This window comes from Cyprinodon variegatus, unplaced genomic scaffold, assembly GCF_000732505.1.
Source record: "Cyprinodon variegatus isolate N-32 unplaced genomic scaffold, C_variegatus-1.0 Scaffold1557, whole genome shotgun sequence".
In the NCBI taxonomy this organism is placed as follows: Eukaryota; Metazoa; Chordata; class Actinopteri; order Cyprinodontiformes; family Cyprinodontidae; genus Cyprinodon; species Cyprinodon variegatus.
Window position 1 is genome coordinate 55469 of NW_015152010.1, and position 7092 is coordinate 62560.

The 7092-nt window shown below is 41.4% G+C and overlaps 1 protein-coding gene across 5 annotated transcripts in view; it reads right to left on the bottom strand.

The window, feature by feature from the left end:
• znf462 (zinc finger protein 462) overlaps positions 1 to 5940 on the bottom strand; it is a 59740-nt gene extending 53800 nt beyond the window's left edge. For 2 of the 5 annotated variants that reach the window (XM_015403755.1, XM_015403752.1), the window contains exon 1: positions 5425 to 5931. The gene's annotated coding sequence lies outside the window, so the exon portion shown is untranslated. The other 3 variants (XM_015403749.1, XM_015403750.1, XM_015403756.1) reach the window with 3 other exon arrangements.
• Between the last annotated feature and the right edge of the window lie 1152 nt (positions 5941 to 7092).

Sequence of the window (7092 nt, forward strand, 5' to 3'; positions counted from 1 at the left end):
AACTCCCAGGCCTCTGGTAGAGGACCCGAGCTTGAGGATGACACATACCACCCCACGAGGGGTGAGAAAAAAACAGTATATATATATATATATATAGTTAGATAGATCTACCACACCAGACTAGGCCCCAGGTGCAAACTGTGCAAAGATGCCCCTGAGAGAATCTAGCACATAACTGCAGGGTGTAAGATTCTGGCAGGGTAAGCTTACATGGAGCACCATAACCAAGTGGCTGGAATTGTGTACAGGAACATCTGTGCAGAGTATGGGCTGCAAACCCCAAGGTCAAAGTGGGAAACACCTCCAAAGACGGTAGAGAATGTCCAAGCCAAGATCCTGGGGGACTTCAAGATACAGAAGGACAATGGTAATGGCAAACCAACCGGACATTGTGATGGTGGACAAGAAGCAGAGGAAAACCATTGTGGTTGACACAGCAATACCAAGTGACTGCAACATCAGGAAAAGGGAAACCGAGAAACTAGATAAATATTAGGGGCTCAAAGAAGAGCAGGAGAAAACCTTGAAGATCAAGGCATGAATGGTGCCTGTGGTCATTGGGGCCCTCACGGCAGTGACCCCAAAATTAAGGAGTAGTTACAGCAGGTCCAGAAAAGTACATTACTAGTAACAGCAAAGATACTGTGCAGAACACTGCATGTATATAATATCCTTTCGAATTGTGGAGGTGATGCATTTACTGAAATGCATGATTGCATGATCAGAGCAAATTGATACTTTGAGGTTAGAAGCTGAAGACTTAAAGAAACAAATAAAAGAAGAAATTGAGTCTGCAGTTAAGGTAGAAACCACAGAGATTAACCAACGGGCCTCTGTTGGTTTGGATTTCAACATCAACTGTTCTCAGACCTTCTGCAAATGTATGCTTTTACTTTTCCTCCTCGTTTTGTATGTATTGATTTTTTCCCCCCATTCATCTCAAACATTAGATCCGGTGAATTTCTTCCTGTTGTTCAGCTACACCCCAAAGTGACCATTATGGCGCTACTAGTGAGTCAAACGACCCAATCAGTGTCATTGTTCTGGCTAAAGTTAACAATCCACGAATAGAAAGAGACTTGGATGAGAGTAAAACCATTTTTAGGGAAAGCAGAGAAGTGAAGCTGCCAGCTGTTTTAGACTTTGGCATTATTTTCGTATTTGTTAAATGAGAAAATCTTACTAAGAGGACTGAATGTTTCAGATATGTGTTAACTTACTTATGCACTGACATAAAGGTGGGTATATTTTTTACTTTGAAAGAAGCTGATTAAAAGTGAAAGAATTGCTTTATAAAAGCCTTTAAATCCAACAATCATTACAGATTTCCACACAAAACCCTTAAGTATTAAGTCTTCCTTGCTTCTCTTTCTGATGATTAAATCATTTATAATTTGATCGACTAGTCGGCTTTAAGTTTAGGGCCAGAAGCCCTGAAGATGGTGCTTTCCAGTTTTTACATTAATATTTTGTTAAAATGTGCATTTATTAGTCTACAGCGATAAAAATAACAAGGAAAGTCAATGAACCTCAGGAGTACAGAAGAATCTGCAAACCCCAAAAGGTAGAATCCTATCAATCAGCTGTTTGTGCAGAGAGAATAACAGATAAGGAATGTGTTGCAGACTTGTGAAAGTTAAAGCTGAAGCTGGAAGTGCAAACAGAGAACCAGCCATCTGTGTGGACGCTGGAGCTTCCTTCACCAGAAGACCTCGATCACCCCATGGCGTATGCAATCCCAAAGCTCATTTGCAACATCTTCCAGCAGACTAGATCCCCCCGCAGCCGGTCCGTCCTGCCAGATGAATGTGTCTACCACAGCAGATTCTTGTCTGTTCGTCCTCTAATGGCTCCTCCTTGAGAACGTGTCTGCCCTACTGACGTGGAGAGAGAAGAAGCGTGGCCACCATTTTGATTGCTCTTCCCAGCCACAGCCTTGTCGCAGCACACTGTGTCAAGCTCACAGGATTCTTGTCAGCAAGATTTCACACGGTGGCTAGGAGAGCTGCAGAGCTCTCACACACACAGCAGTCAACAAGCACACCTTCCAATCTTCAAGCAGGCTGAACACCTTTAGTCTATAATGCACAACATATCACCTAAAGCTCAGCAGGGAACACTGATCATGTTTATACCTGAAACCTTATCTATAAATGGCTTGAAAACCTCACAAATACGTGTAACGCTGCAATAACATGAACAGTTGCAGCCCAGATCTCCAACTTCCCCTGAGTCCAGACAGTCTTAAGTTCTTTAGATCTGCCTTCATTTTGAAAATAAAAAACCACTACAGGGTGGAGGATGGGTCAGCCTGGAATCTGGACCAAAACAAAGCAAAAATCATCATCAGGACTTCCTATAAGAAACCCCCCATTTGCAACCGCCGTTGCTTCACACCCACACTGAAACCTAAGAGTGTGTATATGTGTGTTGACACCATGTTGTCGATCATTAACTACCTGCATGACCAGAAAAAAACAGAGAACCAAAAAGCTGTTCTGCATTTAAAACCATATCCCATCCTCACGTCCAGCATCAGTTAGAGCCACAGTGACAAGACCACAGCTAGAGCGACTAGGCCTGCCTTCGTGATATTAAACAGTTGATTTTGCAAAGCAATTAAGAAGAGAACTGCAAATAAATGAACTAGGGTGGGATGCTAAGAGCAAATAAGATGAGATGTCCAGACATTTTGAGCTTTGCTTAAAAAGAAAAAGAAAATCCCAAAACAAAAAAGGTAAAGGAAGAATATTTAAGGATTTCCTGATAAAAACCTAGCAGGAACATATGGTGGCTCCATGTGCTTTATTGTTGCATAATCTAATTGATAAAATCAGTGATGATGTTAACTGCCCATACCAACAAAAGCTAATGTATGCTGTAGACTGAAGAAACAAGTTTCTGAAGCCTGCATGTTACTAGGTGAAGTGTTTAACGGGGAACTTATTTAAAACTGTAACATAGTTTGTCTTGACGACAGCCATTAGAAAGTTTCACATTCAAAGCAGCCATATTGGATTTTGTGGTTTGGCTGTCCCGCTAGATTTCCACCTTCATGCACTCTATCTGCCGTTTCTAACTGAAAGCTTTTACATTTCGGTTTTTGAGTTGGAACTTTGAGTAAAAAATCTTTTAAATGGCACAAATGAGAGTATTGTGCTACTAGTACAATTTCCTGCCCTATTTGTTTTATAAAACGTCTGAGAACCATGGCGAATTTTCTAAATGTTTCTTCTGCAGATCTTCTGATGTGTTTCCATGCTGATAAGTTTCCAGGTTGCCACAGGCTGGTATGAGATTTTCTCTTTATGATAAGCTTTAAAAAAGTATGAAAGTTTTATGCTGCTTAGGTACATACATAAATGCCTTTTATATATATATATATATATATATATATATATAAAGATAAGTCTGATGCAGTTCAGCTTTATTTACATGGACTAAAGTCAAATACATAAAAGACTTAAAAGAGCAGCAATTAATCCTACTGCTGTCAAAATATCTTTACTAATACAGTTACACATATATGCATTAAATACATATTTTTATTTTGATAGTAAAATAATATTGAATAACTGTCTGCTTTATTTAGGTAGTAAATGAGAAATTTTCCATTGCTTATTTACATATCATTTCACCTTTTGCTGTCCTGCAGAGTCGTAATTATAAACTATTTATCACAACCTAATTTTATCAGAGTAGTCAGAATATCTGTTAAAGTAGTCAGTTATCAGCCATTAAATAGCATTGTCTCAGCAGTACTTCAATATACAACAGATGTGTAGTCACACATGTGCTTAATCATTTTGTATAGATTAATTGCTTATTATTTTCTAAAATCAAATTATTTCATTTTCTGTTTCAGTTTCTTTTGGTTTTGATGACCTTATTGAACTGTGGGGTATTAGGACCCTTGGATGCTGATCAGCCAATTTAACCTGCTGCTATTTTTCTGAAGTAATTAATAAAAATTGGTCCTTCTTGTAGATTATGAGTTGGAAAAAAAGACGCACTTTAAAATCACTGGTTGCCAAAGCAGGCACAAACTGATACATCATACTGAGCGATGTTTGTTCCTGAAACAGGTGTATAAGAAATGACCAAATGCAGAAAATTATGTTATATTGACAAAATGATCTCTTTTCTATGGTAAATGTGATATGAACTCAACTTGAAACAATCAACACACAAATAAATCCTCTTTCAGTCAGCTGACTGGAAGTGTGCAGCTAAAGGTCAAGTCGGGGGATATGCTCTGAAATAATAAAATAAATAACATCCACTTCAGCAAATTACTCCTGCGCCTCCTTAAAAAGAGTTCAAACCAGACCAACAATCTATTCAGTATGAATAAATCAACCCATGCCTATATGAAAGCAGCTCTCATGGGAGATCAAACCTTGAAAGCAGCACTAAGTTTGCTTCCTTTCAGCAAACTTAAAACTTCTGAACTGAAAACTGCAGAAGCAGAAGGAGGAAGGAGAAGAAAAAGGTGGATGAGCTCATTCTGAACACAACCTTTGTTCTGCCTGCCTGTCTGACTCCTGGGGCTCTCCTTGGAGACTCATCTTTCCTTCCTCCATTTTATGGTGAAGCCCTACTTTGTGTGACATACCTGACTTGAGACCAGTGACAAGCACAACAGCACCTCCAAGCAGGGACGCTGGTAACACTGTAGCAATAAGCACCAAAGGACAAAAAAAAGACTAATACAGGTAGACGCACATATCTAAGAGATATGGAGCTCCAACGCTGTGAAAAAAAAAATCGCAAGCTGATAAGGTTTCTTTCTCTAGAAGCTGAGAGGAGGAGGGGGTAGGAAAGCAGTGGACATGGCTTTCATGGTGAGTGTGTGTGCGGCTGGACCAGCGGCTATGGCTGTGGCGCTAATGGAGTCTGGTTTGGGAGAGGAGCGCAACCGGGAGCAATGGCTTCTCCATGGAGCTACGGCGCAGGCACCACAGTGAGAGAGGGAGGGAGAGAGAGAGGAGGGCACCGACTAATTCCCCTGACCAGACATGCCGGCGGAATAACAAAACATTGAGCCCCGGTGCAGCCGAGACGCGCAGGCGAGCCTCCTGCTTTGCGCCACCAACGCTGCAGCTGCCGCCGCGTCCATTTCCTTGTGTCACTTTGACAACAAACCGAAAGGCGACATAAGCGAGAGCGCTTGGGAAGTGAGAAGACCTACTTGACTAACAAACAGAAAAAAATCTTTCGCCGACTTCCTCGTCTGGACCCTGGATTGAAAAAAAGCGAAGAGCACGCAGCTCTTTCCAGGTCATTCACGAGGCGCTCTCCAAATGATATCCCATGATCTTCCTCACCGACGTTCTCCTGGACCTTGAAAGCCCTGGAGAAATCCTCACGAAACCGGACGCATAACCACGATAAGAAGGAGAAGGTTAAAAGCTAAACACTCACTGGTACAATCTTCTCCTCGAGCGATCCTCCCCAAAGTTGTCCTCGTATTTCATGCGTGCGCCCGGTCGGTCTAATGGATGATCGCCATCTTTCCTGCTTCTCCTTCGCTGCAGCTGCAGATGACCTGAGATCCGTCTGAATAATGAGCAACCACACAGACAAGGAAGACAATCTGCAAAGCAGGCTACACAAAGAAGTTTGGGAGACTAGCAAGCACCAGAGGGTGCACAAGAGTTTACGATGAGACGAGGAGGGAGCATCAGCAGGATGGACAATGTCTCTGGCCGAGAAGCTCATCCTTCATCTAGACTGTAGTCAGATGATCTGCAAAGCCTTATCAGCGGCTCAGAGCAGCAGCAGATACATGCGGCCACCGTCAATTTTATATAGGCTGCTGGCATACAATGTGCGCAACGTCATGAGGTTATCTGCAGTTCACTTTGGTGATGCTGCAGCTTCACAACATACATTCAATGATGTTTCCATATGCAGTATATAAATACATTCCAATTAAAACCATTAATTGAAAAAGAAGAATACAAACAAGCACAATCATAATTTTTAAATTTATTAAAAACATAATCAATTCACAAAGATCAGGTCCCCATATTTCTTTCTTTTTTTATGTCCATGCTCTAATAAAACAAGAATAATAATAATTGAATGATGGGTTCTGTAGGCTACTGCTGCGACCAGCTAACAAAGAAAGGACCCCAGCACAGAAGGTGCGGGGGTCCCACTCAAATGTATGTCAGTTTTAAATAGATGGGGTTGGATGCCTGTGGGGGGTGGAGGGGGTTGGGGTGCTGAAGCAAGAATCAAATAATAGGGCCATGGATGGATGGATAGATGAATGGATGGATGAATGGTTGGATAGATGAATGGATGGATAGATGAATGGATGGGTGGATGGATGAATGGATGGATAGATGAATGGGCGGATGGATGGATGGATGGATGGATCGATTGATTGACTGATTGATGGATGGATGGATCGATTGATTGATTGATTGCTTAAATTGACTGATTGATGGATGGATGGGTGGATGGATGGATGGATAGATGAACTGATGGATGGATGGATGGATGGATGGATCGATTGATTGATTGATTAATTGACTGATTGATGGATGGATGGATGGATGGATGGAGGGATCGATTGATTGACTGATGGATGGATGGATGGATGGATGGATGGATAGATAGATGAATGGATGGATGGATGGATGGATCGATTAATTGATGGATAGATGGATGGATGAATGGATGGATGGATGGATGGATGGATCGATTGATTGACTGATTGATTGATGGGTGGATGGATGGATGGATCGATTGATTGATTGACTGATTGATTGATGGATGGATGGATCGATTGATTGACTGATTGATTGATGGATGGATGGATGGATGGATGGATCGATTGATTGATTGACTGATTGATTGATGGATGGATGGATGGATCGATTGATTGATTGATGGATGGGTTGATTGATTGATTGATTGATTGACTGATTGATTGACTGATTGATAGATGGATGGATGGATGGATCGATTAATTGATTGATTGATTGACTGATGGATGGATGGATCGATTGATTGACTGATTGATTGATGGATGGATGGATGGATGGATGGATGGATGGATGGATGGATGGATGGATGGAT